The sequence below is a fragment of the Crocodylus porosus genome, unplaced genomic scaffold (assembly GCF_001723895.1).
Source record: "Crocodylus porosus isolate Cpor-Errol unplaced genomic scaffold, CroPor_comp1, whole genome shotgun sequence".
NCBI classification, from domain to species: domain Eukaryota; kingdom Metazoa; phylum Chordata; order Crocodylia; family Crocodylidae; genus Crocodylus; species Crocodylus porosus.
The window spans coordinates 151,556,625-151,577,953 of NW_017728886.1; the positions used below are offsets into that span (position 1 = coordinate 151,556,625).

At 38.4% G+C, this 21,329-nt stretch overlaps 1 long non-coding RNA gene across 1 annotated transcript in view; it reads left to right on the forward strand.

Moving 5' to 3' along the window:
* The window catches only part of LOC109324665, a 28,491-nt gene extending 8,369 nt beyond the window's left edge, over positions 1-20,122 (forward strand). Inside the window, exons 2-3 of the long non-coding RNA XR_002104982.1 lie at positions 17,488-17,569; positions 19,819-20,122. This is a non-coding gene — a long non-coding RNA (uncharacterized LOC109324665). The remainder of the gene's footprint in view (positions 1-17,487; positions 17,570-19,818) is intronic.
* The last annotated feature ends 1,207 nt before the right edge of the window (positions 20,123-21,329 follow it).

Genomic DNA, 21,329 nt, shown 5'->3' on the forward strand with positions numbered 1-21,329 from the left:
TGGTTCTGAGAAACTAGGACATTTATACTTCCTTTGCTAATACTGCTATTTGAAAAGATTCCATCTATTAAATAACAAAGTGTATTTAACAGAAATACACACAAAAGTAGTGTGAAGATGATGCATAATTATTTGCAGGACTGAGACCTTAATGTTGGTGATCAAGGCAGTGCAGAAAAGTTTTTTTCACTATGGCATCAGGCCAATGGACCATCTTCCATAGACTTCCAATGTGACTTTAGGCTAGACACTTAGATCATATACAAAGTCTATTAGACTCATTTGCATTATTGATTTTAATGGGTTTTGGATCCAGCTACTTATCCCTCCACCTTTCAATACTTTCTCTATAGTAAAGAGATCATGCTAATCTCCTACCCACAAGGCATACAATGTTGCTCTCGATTGTATGCACTGTCACGTAGATACAATGCTGCTATAATAAGGTGATGGACGATGCACAAAAGGCAATTAATAAATTACATTTAAAAACAATTTCTGTCTCATGACTAAATAAAACATCTTCTCTATTGCCTCAAACTCTTTAAATTCCAAAATGATATTGTAGCATGGAAAGCAAATGCACAGTAATACTGTGGGCTACTTTTCAGGCCATGCTGTTATGGTTTCTATCACTGCTTGAAAAGTACATAAATACAAAGCACTTTTAAACATTCCAAAAATCAATACAGAAGAAACAATGGAAGCACATTTATTCTTGTATTATTCAATGTCAGTGTTGCTGAGCTTTGCTTGACCAGATGTTGCAGAATTTCAAATCTGTTCAGCCATCTCTGTTAGCAAAACCTTTCTTCTTTCACCAAAAACAAAGACAAAGAAGCTTATATTATTTACAAGAGGGCTTTGATTTTCTGAGGGTTTTTTTTTTCTGAAAGATAAATGTAATACATAAATTAATTACCAATAATATAACTCATTTGAATTTTTTATAATAATGGCCATGGCTGCTTGCATGTATTATTTGTACAATATGGAGTTGCTTTAGAATGTTTGCCCAGTGTGAATTACTGTTTCTATAATTTTACTTTTGAATTCATGTTTTGAAACATGAGAGCTAAAGATAAGGAGCAATCTTTCTGGTAGAGGCTGGAAAAGTTTAAGTCTTTTTTCCTCTATCTGTGGTAGTTTCCCTTCTCTTTTTTTTCTTGGACAAAACTGACAAGCAGGCATTGTCCCTTTAGCGAGCTCTGCAATATTACTTTGACCCTAACCCATCAATCTGCTTCAATTGGATAATGATCTGTAATCACTTTCTTTCAGGGGAGTCTATAAATTTGCCAAGGCCCCATTCTTCTCTGAAGGACTCCTTATGTTCACTCCCATTTGTGCAAATGCTCTCTCTTTTACAGCACTAAATAGCCATGCACATGGTCCATTCTATTCAGAGGCACCAGGCTGCTCACTGTTGATTTTCCATGGCTCTGCTCTCTAAAAGGAGGCTAAGCAGTACATGCCAGGGCTCCATGCAGTGCAGGCCTGAGCAACACCACTTCAAGAGCAGCCGCATTTCTCATTAAGACTGACCCATCATTAGGTTGCTTTGTGTTAGCTCTTGTAATCGATGAGCTTACTCTGTAGGGTGAAAAAGCTAAAAAGGATATGAATGAATTGGTGTTGGGGAGGGGGGGAGAGGGAAGACTTTAAACCAAGTTAACAGACAAACCCACCTCCTTTAAGACTTAGAAGCATACATTACTAGTAAAGCTCAAAAAAGCCTGCAGGGTTTAGACCCTACAGCCATTTCTTTGATTATTATACAAGTAATTCCTCAAATATCTGTGTGCTGTCCTAGTTATTGGAGCCAACAAATGGAATAAGCATGAAAGGAAGCTTATATCCTCCTTCCCCAGCTGACTTCCTTCTTCTTATTATAGAGGATCGAAGGCTTAAGAGAATAAAACTGAAGTTGGTTAAGATTCAAAGGAAAGTTCATGGATATATATAGCTATATATCCATATCTATATATAATCTATATCTATATAGATGTAGATGTAGATATTGATATCTATCTATACACACACACATACATATATATATAGAGAGAGAGAGAGAGAGAGAGAAACCACTGTGCATCATCATGAGATTTTTGTATCTTTTGTGGAGATTCCAAAATAGTTTGTAACATTAAAATATCAGGGGAATGTTTGAACTGCTATAGGCTATAGTTTGGGGAAAATTGCAGTTTAGTTTTTCTTTTTTAATTTGAAAGTTGTAAACTAAGCATTCAAGTCTGCTTTCAGTTTGTAGGATAAAACTAAAGAAACAGGGGAGCAAGTTAGGTACTGGGTAAATGACAAAGTTCCCAATATTTAGATGGCTCTTGCCACTAGATTGCTAAAGTTGCTGTTCCCAAGATTCTATTGCAAAAAACATGCCAAAACCCACATGCTGATTGAAAATCAGGTGAGGAATAAGTGACTCAGCACATGACTATAACACATGCCTTAGTGAATTCAGAGGCTAATCTTGTGGGGGTGGGATGGGAATACCATAATATTTTTAAAATATAGTAAAAGTTTTGGAGGATGAATTGCCAGGGTATAGATAGTATGGTTGAAGCGTCATAGCCATCATGGCTTAGGGAATGTCAGAGATAGGGTAGAGATAGGCCCTTATAAAGATGGGGCAAAATCCTGAGGAGCTCTTGCCCTTTTGAGGGACTTTCTAGGAGAGTGCAGGAGCATCATGCCATGGAGGTATGTGTGCCCTTTGGTGGGCTCTTACAGGTTGTGATGTGTCCTGTGGAATGCCTCTTGTAGTTGTGTTAGGGGCTTCTGAGCAAACGGTGGCCTAGAAGAATTATGTTTTGCTCCCCACCCCATATCTATGCCCATAGGCAGATCTAGGATTGTGAGAAGGGGAGGAGATGACATGCTCCATCATCACATATAAACACAACACATATTTTTCTCCAGTTAGAAAGAAAGTAGAAGCTTTTTTAATATGGTAGGGGTCTAGGCCTGTATTATTCAGTTTACGATCAAAGCAAAAACAAATATATCTTTATTGGAATCTGCATTAATTTCCTATATCATATATCATGTATAAAAAACCCACAACAAATAGGAAACAAATAAAAGAGATTTCTGTGCCTGAGTTAATGTTCACCTGACTTAACTTTACCATATCTGAGCCAATGTTTTTAGCTAGAGTTAAAAACAGTCTACAGGGCTGTGAAATAGGAGCTATATTACCAGGAGCAGCTAACTTACATCAGAATTGCAGTAGCAAATACAGATCAATTAGTACAATATCAAGGCCAATATTAAGGATAGAGAGGGTTGTTAATACTCATGGTATGAAGAGTTTCAAAGGAATCACGTAGATTATAATGAGCTATAAAATCAATTGACTCCCTTACTTCTGTTTGGATAAAAATGTTACTATCATTGCTGAGCAGCTGGTCTATGCCTTGATAAGAAAATGCATGCCAGACAGAGAAAAAAAAGTTACATCACTCAAAACGAGTTGAGCAAGGGAAGATGCCTCTATTTATGCAGGGGCTTGCAGAAAAACACTAGCTCCTAGGAGTGAGTGAAACAGACTGTATTTGATTCGGATTTGGATTCAGCCCGAATCAGGGACAGTGATTCAATTCGTTGATTGAGATCACTGTCCCTGATTCATTTGGCCGAATCTGAAGACTTGATGCTGATACAGAGAATCAGTGATTTGGCCATTGACACAGCTTTAAATGTTTTCTTTACATACCTTGAGGTACCAGGTGCAGCTCGTGAATGCTGCTATGGTGGGGCAGATAGAGCATCCCACAGGTGGGGGGGGGGGCGGGGGGGGTCGTATGCTTGGTGGGGAACCTGGAAGTGGACTGGAAGTACTTCTGGCCCACCTCTGGGTCTGCCAGGCAGCGTGCAGGGACCCCCCCTACTTTGCTCCGCCGGCTTGGCGGTTGACCTTGGGGGGACACTGGGTGCTCCACTGAGACCCAGGAAGCACCAGTCACTGAGCCAGGGAGGCATGGGGAGCCCCCCCATGCTCCTGTGGGATGCTCCATTTGCCCCACCATCACAGCATTCACGAACCACATGGTACCTTGAGGTATGCAGAAAAAACATTTAAGCTGCGTCTACATCCAAATTGCCGAATCTTTCCGAAACTCTATGAATCAATTCAGAGGGTTCTGATTCAATTCAGAGAGATTAAAGGGTCTCCTGATTTGATTCATATTTGGAGATTCGGTCACCGAATTGGGCCAAATGTTTGCTGAATTGAATCATGGACTGAAGCTTTGCACAGCCCTAATAGCTCCCCTCTGTGCAGGTGGCCTGTTAAACATGCGCTGTTCCTTGGGGTGATTATGTCTATCTTTTGTCTACCACATGCCTCATGTACATGGGGAAAAAACAGACCTGATACACCTCAAAATTCTGGGATTATGTTTTTAACTGGCTTTTGCATGACACACTCAAGGAAGCGGCTACATGAGAGAGGGCTACCATTCTTCCCTCATAGCAACTGTACAAAAGGTAGTCACAATTTTAGGTCTTTATTACAAAATGAAGTGCTCAGAAGTCAGGAAATGCTGGCACCAAGGTCATCTGTGCAACATCAGTTCTTCCCCCTTGGTCATATGGAAGACAATATAGGCCAGATCCTCAGCCAAGTGCAAACTGATGTACTGACTTTAATATAACAGGGTCAATGCACTGATGATCTGACCCATAACCTTAAATGATGTAACTGTATGAAATACCTTTAGCTAGGCAGTACACAGAGCATTATATCGGTATTTATATTTATTCACTATAGTTACATAACAAGCAAATAGCAAATAATATATATTTGCTCTACTGACCGTTCAACATGTTCAACTATTTCTCTTTTGGTAGACACAACTGCTCCATCGATCACGCCCTATCTAGACTTTCACATCAACTTGATGATGCAAATACAGTACCTGTGCCATGCCAGAACTGTAAAAAAAAAAAAACTGTTGTGAAAATGTTATGCATAAATCTGGTACTATTTTCTGAGTTCGTATCTGCTGTGTGTTTATTTCTTTGAAATAATCACAGAACAGAGGTACCCAGTTCAAACAACAGCTGCTTGATGTGATGTCTTCTGCTTGCATTTTACTTCAGTTCTGTCTCACAATGCTTTTCATATGAGGTTTCGTGTTGCTGTCAAAGAAAAAGCCACACAGACTCATTTGATTCAAAACAGGGATGCCTAGCAATGTGTTTCTAGTGGTGGTCAGTGCTCTGAATAAATACATGTTGGGTTTTGCTTTGTTTTCATTATAGTCCAGATTCCAAATGATAAGCATCTCAAAGGTAATTTGTTTCCACTGTGTTAAAAATTCCATTGGAAAGTTGCCTTCCATTGTAACTTATTAAATGCTTAATTGATATCATGTAAGAAAAAGCAGCTAAAGCCCCTCTGGTCCCTCTCAGGAGCACAAGTTAACTCCAGTGGAGCCAACAGTGTTGCCATTTCCAAGTACTTCTGCAGTGTTCTAGTAATTCATCAGTGTCATTGGCACATGGGAACTCTCTTGTTTGTAAAAGCCTGCAAGGGATCCATGTCCTACTTTTCAACAAAAATCACAAAATCAGATTTCAAGGTGGTCAAAATTATGGAAGTATACAAGAAAATAATTGGCTAGCCTTTTCTTGACTGGGGTTCTAATAAATGGAAAAGCTAGAGGTGAAGGACTGAAATGGGAAGGTGACTGTTTCCTCTGAAGCACCTGGATAATTGTTATGCAAGCATATTATCAGCATGTCAGTATTATACTGATGGGTATGATAGAAAAAATAGACATATAGTGGAAATCCTTGTGTAGGTGGGCAATAAGAGCATGTAGGGGTAGGTTATGAACCTATCCTGTCCTAGCATATCTTCACTGACCAGCATGTTGGGAGGAGTAATTTGTCTTTGTTCAGTCTTTACATATCCAGAAAAGTGTAGCATGTGCATAAATGGCTTTCTTGTATTCTTCAGAAAATTTGATGCGAGGCCACTGGGGAATAAGTTTTAGTTTGTCTAATGACTTGTCATGGATGCATTAGGAACAGGCACAGTCTGGCCCTAAATTAGCAGCATCACAAAATACCTCATTTATTCCTGCAATGTATTTATGGCACTTTTCATTAAAATGGCAACTCAAAGTGCACAAAACACTTCAAAGATAATTGTTTTGTTCTCCTTGCAGTAATGAAACAGACAAAGCCAACTGAATTGTTCAGGGCTGTGGGAAACCCTGCATTAAGAATTCAGGTTTCCTCTTTCTGATCATGCTATACTGAAGTGTTAAAACCATACAAAAATGCACAAAGAAGTTACATACGAATATAGGGACAGATACATTTTATCAATCCAATACAGGGATTTGAGCCTCCTCTTTTCAGAGAGAGGGGGAAACAGAGGGAACCTGTATACACAGAGGGTGCATCTACATGAGATCTTTACTCAAGATTAGAGCAAATTACTGCACAGAAAACATCATTGTCTAGACATAAAGATGCTTTCTGCACAGTAATTTGCTGTAATCCTGAGACAATTTGCTACCTGTAAATATAAGTAGCAAATTTACTCGGGAGTAATTACTGTGCAATATGGCACATGTAGATGGCTGATTAGGAGCAAATGTGTCAGACAGACAGCAGGGGGCGGGAGGTTGCTCCCTGCCTCCAGGAGCTGCCTGTTGCTGGGGTGGGCTCCGCCACCGGAGCCTGGGCAGGACAATGTTCCCCTGGCCTGGCAGCAAGGAGCTCCCAGTCCCTGTTCCGCAATTGCAGAGCCAGGGCTGGGAGATAAGAATGGCAGCCATATCAGATAAGTTGGCAGCCACATCAATTTACAGTATTTATTAAAATGGTCTATATATTTAGAAATATGCAGAAAGGAAGGTTTGGGGTTTTTTTAAAATATGACTACTGGGAATATCTTAAAATATAGCACCTTATTGCAAAGCTATAAGCGATTTCCTTCTCTTTAAAGGTATCATCTACCGGGTGTACAGGATATTCCTTTTTATATAGTAGTAACAAAAGTTATCAAAGTAAAAATTCTGCCCTCTGTTCGATCTCTGTAATCTATGCTGTGAGGTTGTCCAAGTGTCACTGACTGGAATTTTATTAAGCAATTCAGCAGATGATCTAACCAGAGCAGAGAACCTACTTGATTTATTCTTTGCTTCACTGACTCAAAAGGGGTAAAAACAGTTAAAAATCACTGATTGCCTGCTCTGTGCATGTCTTCTCATAGCATCTGATGTAGTATTCTTGCTTCAGAAAGCTTATGCATCTCTGGTTTCAGTTAATCTATAAGGTGCATCTCTACCCTGCCTTTTACCAATAGTCAAAAATGTCATGCAAATGCGCAGGTATGATTTAAAGCAAGGCCATCCTACCGGTGGTCCACAGGCCTCGTGGCCCCCACAAAGGACTAATCTGTGATCCTGAGGCTCTCACCCAGTTGCTATCCCAGCAGCCAGGGTCTCCATGCTTCCCCTTCAGTTTCCAGTTCCTGCACCTGCCCCAGGGGCCAGCATAGCATAGTGCAGCCTGCAGTGCTGGGGGAGCCCACTGCACGGTGCACCAGAGGAAACTGCAGGTAAGGAGCTAGTAGGGAACCCACATGTGTGGTGCAGCAATGGGGAGGAGCCAGGGGGAAGCCACCTGTGCATGTGGTACAGTTGTGGCAGGAAATCGCCTGCATGCAAGGTGTAGCCAGGGAGGGCTGGCCCATGCAGCTTTCACTGTTATGGCCCTTGTGGTGTGTAGCCTCTGGTGGTGTGGCGTGGCCCTTGTCCACTTAGACGTTGGACAGCCCTGATTTACAATATGCTGGGATCTATGGATGCCTATAGATGTACTGATTCATGTTCTAATTTGAATGTGTCAGAGCAGACTCAATGAATCCAGCATTGCCTCACTGTCACGTGTACTGAGCCCTACCCCCCACATTTCAAAATGTCCATGGGGGCGGGCACTTGAACTAAAGCTTGTCAAATGAGTTTTAGTTAAAGCATCCCCACGCCCATTTTAAAATGCAGGGGGGCTTAATACATGGGATAGTGAGCTGTTTTAATTAGAGCGACTGTCAGGGAACCACTCTAATTGAAAATTTGGACTGTAAACATATGATTTTTGGTCTTGCATACAGTGGACATCATAATCAAATGGAGCATGTAACTTTGGGTACCACGTCAATATTAATAGAAATGGCAAGTCTGATTTCTGTTTACATTAAGACTTCTTCACACTACTCTGGAAGCATAACTTGGTTTTGTAGTTTAACGTAGTCTATTTTCAGGCCCCTTTACAATGCCAGAGTACAGGTGTTGTTGTAAAGAAGTACTGGGCCTCATATATGTGCAGTGAAGGGATTGTACCTTGGTACAGGATTTGTAAGTGGAGTTAACCACAGCTTTTTTATAACAGTAATACTTATTATTATATAATACACATAAAAACATAAGAACTGCCATTTACTGGGTCAGACCATACATCCATCTTGCCCAGTATCCTGTGTCACACAGTGGCAGAAGGTGGATGCAGAAAGGGAAAGGGAACATGGTATGACCATGATTTTTTCCGCTGTTCCTCTCTCACTTGCAGCTACAGTTCTAACTCCCATGCTTAGAGGTTGTACCCCTAAATTTTGTGCTTACTAGCAACTCAATAGCTGCTCAATAGCTCAACAGTTGTAATCATAAGCACTGAAATTATAAATTCTCAAAAATATTGGCATTCTTATCAATAAAATCCTTTGAGGCAATTGGTCACAAAGTCTGAAATTTGGGCCTGCCTGTCTGCCTGCATTCCTTCCTTCCTTCCTTCCTTTCTTTCTTCCTTCCTCCCTTCCCAGAATAAATAGCCAAAGGCATCCTGTGTTTTCTCAATAATTCATCCATTTGGCTTTCTGAAGGCAAATAATCTTCCAGTTAATAAATGTTCTACCTCTGCTTCATTCTGAAATCTGTCTTATTCCCATCAGGAGTTGCATTATGTTGTTTTCTTTTTAACGGCCTAATTATTATTATTGTAGACATTTTATTTACTCCGAAGTGGTTTGGGGATAATTGATTAGGTTGTGCCGTGTCGTGAAAGAACAGATGGTTGGCTAGTGTGTCAGCTCATCTGCAGCATCTGAGAACACCAGGAAAAAAAGAAGAGAAAGAAAAAAGGAGGCAGCAGAAAGGAAAGAGCTAAGTAGCACCAGCAACACAAAAACTTCTTGTAGTGGGTGGTCCATTGGGAAGGTAATTGGAGCTCTGCAATATGTCCACTATAATCAACAAAAGGGCACAATACTTCTCTGTGGGGAACTGGTAGGGAAGAACTTGTTTAAATACAATTGCAGGGTTGTCACAATGTTAAACTAATTCTCTAATGTTCTGTACATTGTCTGGGGAATTTAGGCTTTGCATCATTTACCGTACTGAAAGACTGAAAAAATATTTTAATAGAAGTGTTTTGGAATGTGTTAACATGTATTTTATCATTCAAAACCCTAGCTGTGTGTAATGACAACTAAAAATGCTATTAGGAAAGCAAATCTTTTTGAGATTTTCTTTGTTTCCTCTGCATTTAACAGCATTGCAGTTCTAGATTTGTTGTTGTCCTGTGTCTTATGAAAGGATTTACACCTGGGCAAAGTGCATATAGATTGTTACTGTTGTAGGTTTGGGTACTTCTTATGGCCATGCGGCATTAATGTAATAAATGAAAACCCACAGGAGGGGAACTGTATTTCGGTTAATTACTTATTAATGGCAAATCAGCACGATAGAAAACCTTGTAGGTTACTTTCAAGTAGGGGAATGAAGAGAAATACAGTTTACCCATCCTAGATCTCAGTGAAAATACTGAGCCCCTAACCAAAGATACTACTGCGCAGTATCTACTGTGTAGTTAGTTTACTACCTGTATTTATGGGTAGTAACTAACTGCCTCATAGATTAATTTACTGTGCAGTAAATGTGCACACATCTAGACAGTTACGCTTTACTGTGCAGCAGATTAGTCTAGTATGCAGTAAAGCATCTTGTGTAAACACACCCACTGAGAAGACTCCCTCATGTTCTCACTTTTGGGTTTTGCTTTATTTTAAGAAACAGATTATATTGTTTTAATACTGTGATGTTACCTTAGGAGTCTAGTCCTGTACCAAGGTCCTGCTGTGCTAGGCTCTGTACAAACAGAGCAAAATGACAAAATCTGCCCCAAGGAGCAAGGAATCTAAACATTTTATAGGTTGTGATAACCCTGCTTCCTGCCTTGCCAAAACATAACCAATCCTCCAATTGAATCATTCCAACTGAAAAAAAATACATTGGGTTATATATGATCTCAACAACTTGATCTTTCTTTTTACGTAGTGTACAATAACTTCTTCCTGCCAATTTTTCTGGCCATGTGCTGATGTTTCTGCACACCTGGTTTAATAGTTTCAGGCTCAAATGGCTTGTCTATAGTCACCCACTTTCTCCAGCACAGAGTAGATCTAAACAGAATAAAATATGTAAAATAAAATATCTGATTACAGCACCATCTTTTGCAGCAGCTTCTTTTCCAAAACTATCAATGAAAATTAGGTTTCACTAGTTTGAGAGTGAAAGATTAATTACACTGACCACAGATGGGCACAGGGCAAAGAGTGTCTGTATGAACTCCCCACACAGCTCTGTAAAAGTACTTTAATTATGGCCTGCATAAATTTCTATTCCAGTTCCTGGACTCCCTTAAGCAGAGACTACCAACTGTCCTAAATTGCTTGGTGGTTTGCTGAGGTGGAAACTTATCCTCTGTGGACTAAACTCATTATAGGGAGGTTTATTAGTGACAAGGTACTGTAGGTCCATTAATAAATGAGGAGTGAGGCAAAATCAATTATGATTTTAATATGAACTACTAAGCTGCTTTTTTCAGTCTGTCATTTACAAAGAAAATAAAAGGGTATGGACAATTAGGAAGCAGTAGAGATCTTAGTCCATATGATTGTTGATGAAATACAAATAAGTAAGTACTTGAAAAAATTAGATACCCAAAGCAGCAGCATGTAGTGATATAAATTCCACTGCCTTAAGGGAATTAGCTTCTGAACTTACTGCATCATAGGCTATTATTTTTGAAAAGTCAGAGCTCTGGGCACTGAGTATTGGAATACAACATCTAAAAGTTAAGTAGAGGGAAAGGGTGGAAAATGCAAGAAAGAAAAACCCTGTTGATTGCTCTCCAGTAAATGTAAACAAATTTTCTAGTAAAATAATGGTAATATAAGGAAGATGAAAAATCTGTAAATTTATTGAGAAGATTGGTTTCCCACCCATGAAGCAGTATGGCTTTATAACAAGCCGTTCCAGGTGTCCTTGATACTACAGCTTTTACTGTGGGGGGGGGAGCATAATTACAAAATGAGTCAGTGAGAATGTGCAGTGAATGTAATATTTCTGGACATTAGAAACATTTGATATACTGCTTTACAACTGGGATTTAAAAAACTTACTTCAAATTGGCTTCGATGTAAATCCTATTACCTGGATTAAAGGTGACTAAACGTTTGTAAGGGAAGAATAATAAATGACAGTGTGTTTCAGAAGTGAGGAAAGATCAGCATCAGTCCTAGTTTTACTTAACATTATTTACTAGTGGTCTTCAAGAATGACTAAACAGTATGTTAATTCAATAAGCTGATGTTACTAAATGGGGAGGTACTGGCATTCAGATTGCAAAGTCACACAGAATCAAGAACGGTTAGAAATGCAAAAAAGAAAATTAAAAAAGAGATTGTTTGGAAAAATACAAGTGAATATTTCACTGGTACTGTATTGTGTGTCACGTTTTTCCCTTCTGAAAAACAGGATGTTACATTAGAAGTAGGTTCTGTAGATAATAAAATGTGCTCCTTCTTGACTCAGCTGGATCTCTGTCCTTGATTGGATGATATCTGCCTATTTAGAATCCAAAACTGTGTCATATCCCCTACTCCTGGATATTGCTTTGAATGATGTTTTCTAGCTATGTTTAGTATGTTAATAACTGCTATGTCAAAGCAGTTAAACTGATGAGGGTGGGGACAGTTATCTAATTACTGAACATGTTCAGTTTTTATCATGTATCTTGGTTTTTTATTGGTCAATGGTATTTACAGTCTTCCAATATAAACAAAGACTTTATTTTGATTACCTTTATTTTTCTATGATTTTCCCTACTTTATGTATAGAAACACAAATGTACACATATTTAAATACAGTTGGAGGGATATGTATGTAGGCATATATTCCAGAAATAAAGCAGAGTTCTCAGTGACATTAATAATAATATCTCTGCCATTGATTAACTGCTAAGAAACTTTGCAAATGCAGATCAGGGAATAAACTGGATTAAGTAAGAGACTGATCAAATGCCCACTGAAATCAATGGGAATGTGATTGGATTGAAAGAAGTATTTGGGTTGAATTTTTCTTCATTGGATTGAAAGATGTATTTGGATGTTTTAGTCTGAAGTCTAGTAGAAGGCAGGGTAGATTTGCACCTTATAGACTAACCAAAGTGTGTGTGTGTATATATAACATTTTTGTGCTATATATATATATATGCACACACACACATACAGCTGTCATAGTACCTGATGAAATGAGCGTCAGCTTACAAAAGCTTGGGCTATATATATATGTGTGTGTGTATATATAACATTTTTGTGCTATATATATATATAGATATATACACACACACATATATATATAGCCCAAGCTTTTGTAAGCTGACGCTCATTTCATCAGGTACTATGACAGCTGTATGTGTGTGTGTGCATGCACGCATGTGCACATGTGTGCATGCACTTTGGTTCATCTATAAGATGCAAATCTACTAGGGCTGTGCGAAATGGCACAGTGCACATGGTATTCTGAGATACCCACTCTCAGCATGGCACTGGTATCAGTAATAAGCTATATATTACTACACTTATCAGTTCTGGGTCCTGCAGGTATGCACAGTCAACTTCTCAAGGAAACCTGATCCCAATATCTGGTTAAGTGCAATATACTGTTTTCTTCGGCCATGTGTAGATGAAACAAGAGGCGTGTGTGCACAACATTTTAAAGCAGGCTGAATGCTTTTGCACTGCTTTAATCGTGTCGGTGTTTGCATGCATCAGCAGTATATTACACAGTAATTCCAGCTGGTGTAGGAAATACAGTAGCGTAATGCACCTTAAATGACTTGGGGTGCAGCAAACTAAAACTCCTTCGAGGAGTTTTAGTTTGCTGCCCTACAGCCATGGAGCAGGCTCCGCCCAAGAAAAGTGGTGAGCCTCATCTCTGCACCCCCATCTGGAGCCTGCTTGCCTGCCTGAACTGTGCAGGGGTCCGGTGCTTCCCTCCATGGCTGTGGTGCCCCCCAGGACTGCCCAAGTCTGGTGCCTGTGGCTGGGTGCCATCTTGGGGAGGACCTGCTGTTCCTATGGAGGGAAGCACCAACCCCACCCCCACAGCCCAGGGACTGCTCCGCCCATCAGCAGCTCGCCCTCCCCTCCCCGCTGGAGAGGCAGGTAAGTCAGTGGGGTGTGTGCATGACATGGGGGTTTAATCAGCCCTAAATTGAAGCAGTGTTTTTTAATCCTCCCCCCCGCAATTTAATTTAGGGCCCCTATTTTGTCTACACAAGCATGACCTTCTTTTAGAGGAAAGCAAGCACAGGGAGGGATTCTGACCATTTTTGTAAGTGTTACATGTATCCTGGCAATCCTCTAAGGAGCATGACTAAGATTCACATCTTCAATGGCTTCAGTGGGTGTTAGAATCTATACACCTTTAGGATTTGGATTTATGTCTAGAGTGATTTAGGAAATTTCTAGTAGAATCAGGTAGACCAGGTAGAGGAGCATGATCATCTGAGTTCCAGACCCATGCCTGAACAATAAGACTGTCGTCTCTTTTATCATTTTATCCTCTTGATAATATACAAGTGTTACATATATATTATAGTGTATAATATTATCATATATCTTTTTGTAAGATATACTTTCATATCTTTTAGTTGAGTAGTAAATTTATAAAATATGTAATACAGTGGAGTCCTCCATTTGTTTCTGAATGTCTACGTAAAAATAGACCACAGGAAGTCAAAAGCTGAAGCTACATTTTGATGTGGGATTCTGCTGCTGATTACCAGTGTTGTGAGCTGTGCTCTCATGGCTTATGACTCACAAGAACCCTTTTATTAAATACAGTTGTACATGTATTTATGATAACATCCCTCAGCTTTGGTATGATTCCTCCAAGTTGCAGTTCCTGCTTGGGGATTAACTTCTATAGTGCTTGTTTCCTTTATTATTCACATTGCTACCTGTTGAAATGAGAAGTTACAGAGTGGGAAATCCATGGTTTGATAAATATGGGTACAGTGAACCTGTCTGAAACCTGCAGACAGGGGGCACCTTCCATTATACTATTCCCTCCTGACTGCCAACAACTTTCAAAATATAATAGACAAGGTTGCTCCCACACTTAAATAATATAACATTATGCCAACAAAAAAGTACTGAATTCAGAAAAGCACTAAAGCATTTGCTTAATGTTAAAGCCTTGTTTAAGTGACTCTATCAAGACTTAAGCATATGCTGAAAGTTAAGCCTGTTTCAGCGCTGTTCTGAATAAAGATGCTTTCCTGAAATGGTCAGAGACAAAAGAAAGTACCTTGCCAACCTGTAAACAGGCTCTGACACATTTAAATACACATATGAGCCTTAGAAATCATACTGGTTGCTATAAACTGAGATTGAACGTGTGCTGTGTATACATCATAGATCTTCAGATACTGTAGGAAATAGTGTTAGTAATTGTCCTTCCTTCTTAGTTGGAGATGAACAAATACCTCAGAGTATTAGGAAGCTCCCATGATTGTTTTCCCCCAGAATACTCATACAACCAACTCTTTAACCATTCCCAATCATTGAAAAATCAACAAATAGGCAAAAATAAAATCCACCTTGAAGCATGTTATGAGACATTCTACTCTTTCATTTTAACTTCTAAACATGCTTTAAAAGGTATAAGTATTAAGTTACAGGGATACCACAACCTTATGAAGTCTATTTCCATCCGAAAGCTTCATGCCTTTTTTTGTTGCAGGTTCAAAGGCTTCTCCAACTGAATAATATCAGAGATATGTTTGGTATTGTCCTGCTCTTTTTTATTGTCTTGCTCTTTTCTATTATGCATTTGACAGAGTTTTTGTACAAAGCATTTCACTGTTGACTAGCAGTTAGACCTCCTGTCTCATATAACTGCTGAGGACACTATCCCACATGGACTGCTGAAGGAATTCATGTATACACTGTTCCATAGGCCAAGCAGTCAATACACTAACTGCAGGACAAAAAAAAACAGTAACCAAAACTGAAGAAGTAATGAGCGTACATGGCAAAGTTATACAGGGTAGGCTAACCATGTATGGCTTCCTTACTTTAAAATTTTAAACTGTTGTGAGCATCTCTGGAGGAGCAGGAAAAAAAATCTTTTGAGAGGATTAAGAACAAGCATGACATACAGTCTGAAACCATTCTATCAGAAAATCCATAAACTTAAAATGAACCATCTCATCTAGTTTCTTGTATAATGTAGGTTAGAGAACTTCTTATTTTAATGTTTGTTTGAATTAGAATATATATTACCAAAAACTTCTAATTTTGATTTAAAGTTTTCCAATAGAAAAAAAAATCTGCTGGCTTGCAGGGGGTTTTTTTCTATAAATTATTCAATTTAAACATATGATGTTGATATTTCTTAATTCATATAACTAAAAGGTTTTGAAAATAAAAAGGAAAAAAAAATCATCATTATCATCACCATTCTCGGCATCATTGCTGTTACTGGTACATTATGGTTGTGGCATTTCCCTGTAGAGAGGACTCCATTTTGATGGAGAGAGTGAGTGGGGCTCCTGCAGGATAGAAGTCCTTATAGCTACGTGGAATCAGAACTCGTGATAGAGGTGATATCCTTTATTAGACCAACTAGTTATTTGCCAAAGAAAAAAATCTTTATTTGCAAGCTTTTGGGTGTACTCACCCTTCTTCAGGCATAGGAGAATGCAAAGATTGTAAAATTTCTCCTAGGTGGAAATGAAAATTTATATTTCACAGGAGAGAAATATGATTTTTCATTTCCACCTAGGAGAAATGTTACTATTTAAATGAAGGATGAATGTACCTGACAGCTTGGAAATAGAGAATTTTTTTTTGCAACTATCTAGTTGGTCTAATAAAAGATAGCACCTCTACTATGAGTTCTGATTCCTTTTGCCTGTAGACCAATATGGCTATAACCTGTACCCCTTACAGCTACATGACTTAATCAGGGCTGTCTAACCCATAAGTGGCCAGGAGTGGAGTACCCGCAGGCCACACCAGAACAAACCATGACCTTTCCAGTGCTCCACTCATGTGGATGTCTCCTACCACTGCACTACACAGAAGCCCTCCTAACCCTTGCACCATGCATTCAGATCTCTCCTGCACCACATGCCTATGCCCCACTCCTGGCTGCTGCACTGTGTGCTCACATGCATGGCCACCTTCCCAGTCACCCCACTGCATGCCAGCAAGGCCCCAGGATCACCCTCTTCTTCTACAGCCATGCCGTACTGCACTTCCCCACCCCGTTGGGCAGGGGCAGGCAGAGAAAGCCAAAGGTGGGGGGGAGCCTGGGGACTCTGGTTGATGTTGCAGCTGGTCCAGTGGGAGGAGTGATACCCGGGCAGGAGTCCAGGAGTTGCATCTTAACCCTTCAGAGCTGCCAGTTAGATAGCTCTGGCTTATATAGAAAACATAGATGCTAGCAGTTCTCTAGGCTCATCTCTTTACTTTTAGTTTGTTCCATATAATCCCTTGTTAAATTTTTCCCTTTTAGTACCACATATAGTTGAAGGATATTTAAAAACAAATAGTACACTTATTTACTTAGAATTTTTAAAATAACTGTACTTTGGACATTCTTATATTTGTTTTATGTGTACATTTGAGTGACTGAATTTTATTTATACAAATGTTTGTAGTAAGTGAATTTTAGGCTGTCTATTTGTGGATGGCTTCAAGGAGAGTTCCGCTGTTGAATTCACTAAAGCCATGTTTTCGCCTACTGCATTTATCTGAGCAAATCCAAGGCATCCATACACCAGGCTGTTTCTTCCACATTGCTGACCAGCCTCTCCTTCATCTTGCTAGCTGTTGTTGGTTCTCCATCATCAGTTAAATACTCATTATGTTTTGTGAGGACTAATAAGGAATCTTGATTATCCTCTTATAATCTTGTCTTGATTATCCTCTTTCTATAAATCAGGAACTGGATCATTATCATCAGTGGGGGTGCATTTAGGGAAATAAGAGAATTGGGTTGTAGATTTTTTTTCTGAGGGGGAGCCATGAGAAAAATAAACACTGAGGTAAACTGATAGGAAAGCCAGTTTGACTGAATCTAAGAAAGTGGTGTTTTTCAGACAGAAACAACCTTGAAGCCACAAGTGGAAGAAAGAGAGTATACTTGTTTGAAGATGCAACATCTAGAAGACCATAATATAAGTAAGACTTCAGTTACTTATCCCATATGGACTATGTTTAAGGGCCAACTATTTTATTGTAAAGGAGGTCAGCTGGCTAATCGGGCCAGTATGTTGGGGTGTGCAAGGAGAATTAAGATTCTGGCAAAAATGTATACTGCATTTTTTCAAAGATGTTTTTAAAATGTTGAAAGTATTCATACCAAGGGTTGGCATGGAGCAATATGTCCTGGGATTACTATTAACTGCCATGGAAAATAATTAATTTTGAAGAAAACAGGCATTAACTGATGGTTATTTAAATGGTTTTAGAATTAAATGCACTGATCAAAAACAGCCAAAGGACTAAACTTGATTAGAGGTTTAAAATGTGGCTCAGGACAATTCCCCTTTAATCCAATTCAGTTGCTCTAGAAAATACATGAATGAATGGGATGCGGTAGTTCTGGGATAAAGTCCTGGAGGACAAGGGACTAGTGCAATTGCTTATATGCTGCTATGTTAGACCAACATATGTGCCAAATCTAGCATACAAAAGAAAAATAATCTTGTATTCAGATTGAACACCAACACATTTAAAAAGCTTTAGGACCTGATTCAGCAAACAATTTATAGAAACCAGTAGGCCAGTCACAGCAAAGTAGTTGACTGTGAACTGAGACAAAAGTGTTGAATGGCATGTGGCAACACTAGATAACACTTGAATACTGTGTGCTGTTTGGCAAATGTGGATTTCATTTGATCTCTTCACTTAAGTTCTTCTAACCTAAAGTAAAAAATAAACAAATTTGAGGAAATAATAGACACTTAAAAGTCCAGAATTATCATGTATAATTTTCAATTCGCACCAGCATTTCATATGTTTAAAAGGTATATTTCAGTAAGATGATCTAGTCTGCCATGGTAAAAAACATCAAGATGTTGAACATGTAAAGCAATAACTGTGCCATATGAGTCAATCAAAATGCCTTTTTTAAAATATTGAAATTCTTCTTTGAATGTAAGGGTCATTCTTATAGGCACTTGGGTACCAGACACAAGAGCTAATTTAATTTCTGGAGTAAATTAGTTGTGATAAATGGAGCTCTTATATCAAAGATGAATTTGTCTGTCAAGGTACAGTTTTTCATTTCTTTCCCAGTTAATATTTTTTCAAGGGGGAATATGAGGCACAATATTTTATGTATACTAGAACAGAATGAAAGAACATGTTAAAAATGTTTGCAGTGATTTTTTTTTCTGTTTATAAATTGTCTCCAACTATTTTAAGATTGCCTTAAATGTATTATTATCCAAACTTGCAGCAATTACTTGATGACTGATTTTGTGATAAATTCTTTATCTTAAGATTGTTCAGAAAAAAATTTACTGCAAATACTCAAAACTAAAGCTGTATTTGGTTAGTTTTGGTAGGAAACCAAACATTACTGTTTCTGTTTGCTGGCTACCTCTGCAGAACCAGCTTTCCATTGCTCACACTTGCTGGGTAAAAAATTGCTTTCTATAATCTGTTGTGCTTTAAACATACCTCTTACTATAATCATTTCTAGTCAAGAAACTCAATAATGAAGATATTTATAAAATGCATACAGCCATTACAGAAAATCTTAAAACAGATAAAAAAGGGATGGGAATATAACCAAAATAAATGCTTTTTTTTTTTTTTCTTTAGCACAGTGAATGTTTTAAAGTATTTGCTCAGGTCTATTGTGCATCCAGTATGTTAATGAAATGGTTGATTTGCATGACTGCCAGTCTTTTGCATATGCGTAGAAATTAGATGCATATATGCTTTTTTTTTCTCTACAATATTCTACTTCCTTTATGCAGATTAGGTGGAATGGGTGTGTCCCTTCTTCTAAATATTTGATTTTGACTTGTTCTCTAAAATGTTATTTTCTTTGAGCCACAAAACAAAATTACTTTAGTTGACTTTATTCTAGCCCCATCCTATGTTTAAAAAAACAACCCCCCCCCCAAAAAAAACTAAGCAAAGCAAAACACAAAAGCAGACAGGCAGTGGAGGAACATTTGTGATGTAAACTATTAATTATTATGAGACATTACTTATGCTGGTGTGTCATATCAGTATTATTCATGCTGTAGGCAAATGCTAATGGTAATATCAATATATTACGGGCCCCAATGATGTGTAAAGCCCAGGTGTTTTCAAGATACTGTATAATGTAGGACTGGATAGAAGGTTTAAGTTTAAACAGGGCATTGTTAATCTTGGGATAACTTACTTTTTATTTATATTATTCTACACAGGTGTCTTGGGTTTTCCATTGGTGATTAAAGCCCCGGGATCTGCTCTGAGGCTAGCCATCTTTCAGTGCTCTAAAGAAACTCACCATAGAATGAAAATCATATCAGGAGCAATTAGACAAAAGGTCAGCATAAATTCCTCCTGTATCCAGAGCATTATCATCACCCAAGTGTCTCTTGCTTACAGTATGTTGTGACAAAGTAAAAGCTATTTCAGCTCTTATATTGTGATGGCTGTTATTTATGGAACATAAAAAGATACTGAAATACAAAAGGGTTTGAAAAGACCAGGGTAAGATCAGATAAAAAAAAATGCGAGAGAAACAGGCATCTTGGGATGGTAACTACCCTGCCATGTACTGACAGGGAGGTTGTATATTTTTAGAATATACTGAAAGGAATGGTGCTTTTACTTAGGTTTTTATGGTTTACCATGAGATGCAATTTTCTGGCCTTATATGCAGTTGTAACAAAAGTCAGAGAGATTTTATGATAGCTGCCAGAGTTCATAAATGATGGCATACACTAAAATATTTATAGAACTGTAAAATCTTGATTTCTCTCTGGTTTAGCAGATGGGGTCCTAAAACTGGTTCCCAGATTGTCACATTTCTTTGCCCTTTGATAACAAAGAAGCCTGTTATCACTTTTTTTCCCCTGGCAAGCAAGTTCACTAGTGTAATCAAGTTCACACTTCTATCCAATTATATACACTAGGATCAAATGAATTAAGAGATGTCACCCATATAAGACTGATAATTATTCAAAGCAGCCTACATATCATTAAACATCAGCATCCAGGCAGCCCTGCTATTACCTCAGCCAGTGTCCATTTTGATTCATTCCTGTGTCTTCGCTTAACTGGAGATTGGTGAAAATCTACTTCTGTATTGATGCACTGCATCAACAGGAAAGGTAAATGTTACTTAAACACCCTATGTTGCCTATTCTGGGTACCTGATGTGAAAGAGCAATGTAGGGTAGCTGTGTTTCTGTTCAGTGTGGTTTGTTGTCCTCGAAGAAAATAAAGAATCCTGGTAGTACTGCTAAACTCAATTGCATTTTAAAATTAAAAGTGATGGCTGGGAGGTGAAGGTCGAATAAATCATCTGGAAAACAGCAATTTTTGATTGCTGACCAGGATTTCCCCCATGTTAAAAGATTTTTTTTAAAATAATGGAAATACTTAAGGCCCTCGTCACTGGAGTTAAACACATTTTTCTTCCAGTCTAATTTTAGTTCCATAAAAACATTCTATATATCACCAATAAATGAATATATAATATAATCCAATTACATTTATCCTATTTTCTTCCTTATTTAACTGAAATATTTGTTAAGTTATACTGTTTAACCATACTTGTTACATCTGTTATTATTTATGTACAAGAAATGCCATTCAAGGAGCAGAATCCTATTGCACTAGGCACTTTACAGATATATAATGGATAAGACTTTCCTAGTCCCAGAGAGAATGTGTATGTGGTAGGATACTACTGATAGGCAAAGGTCAG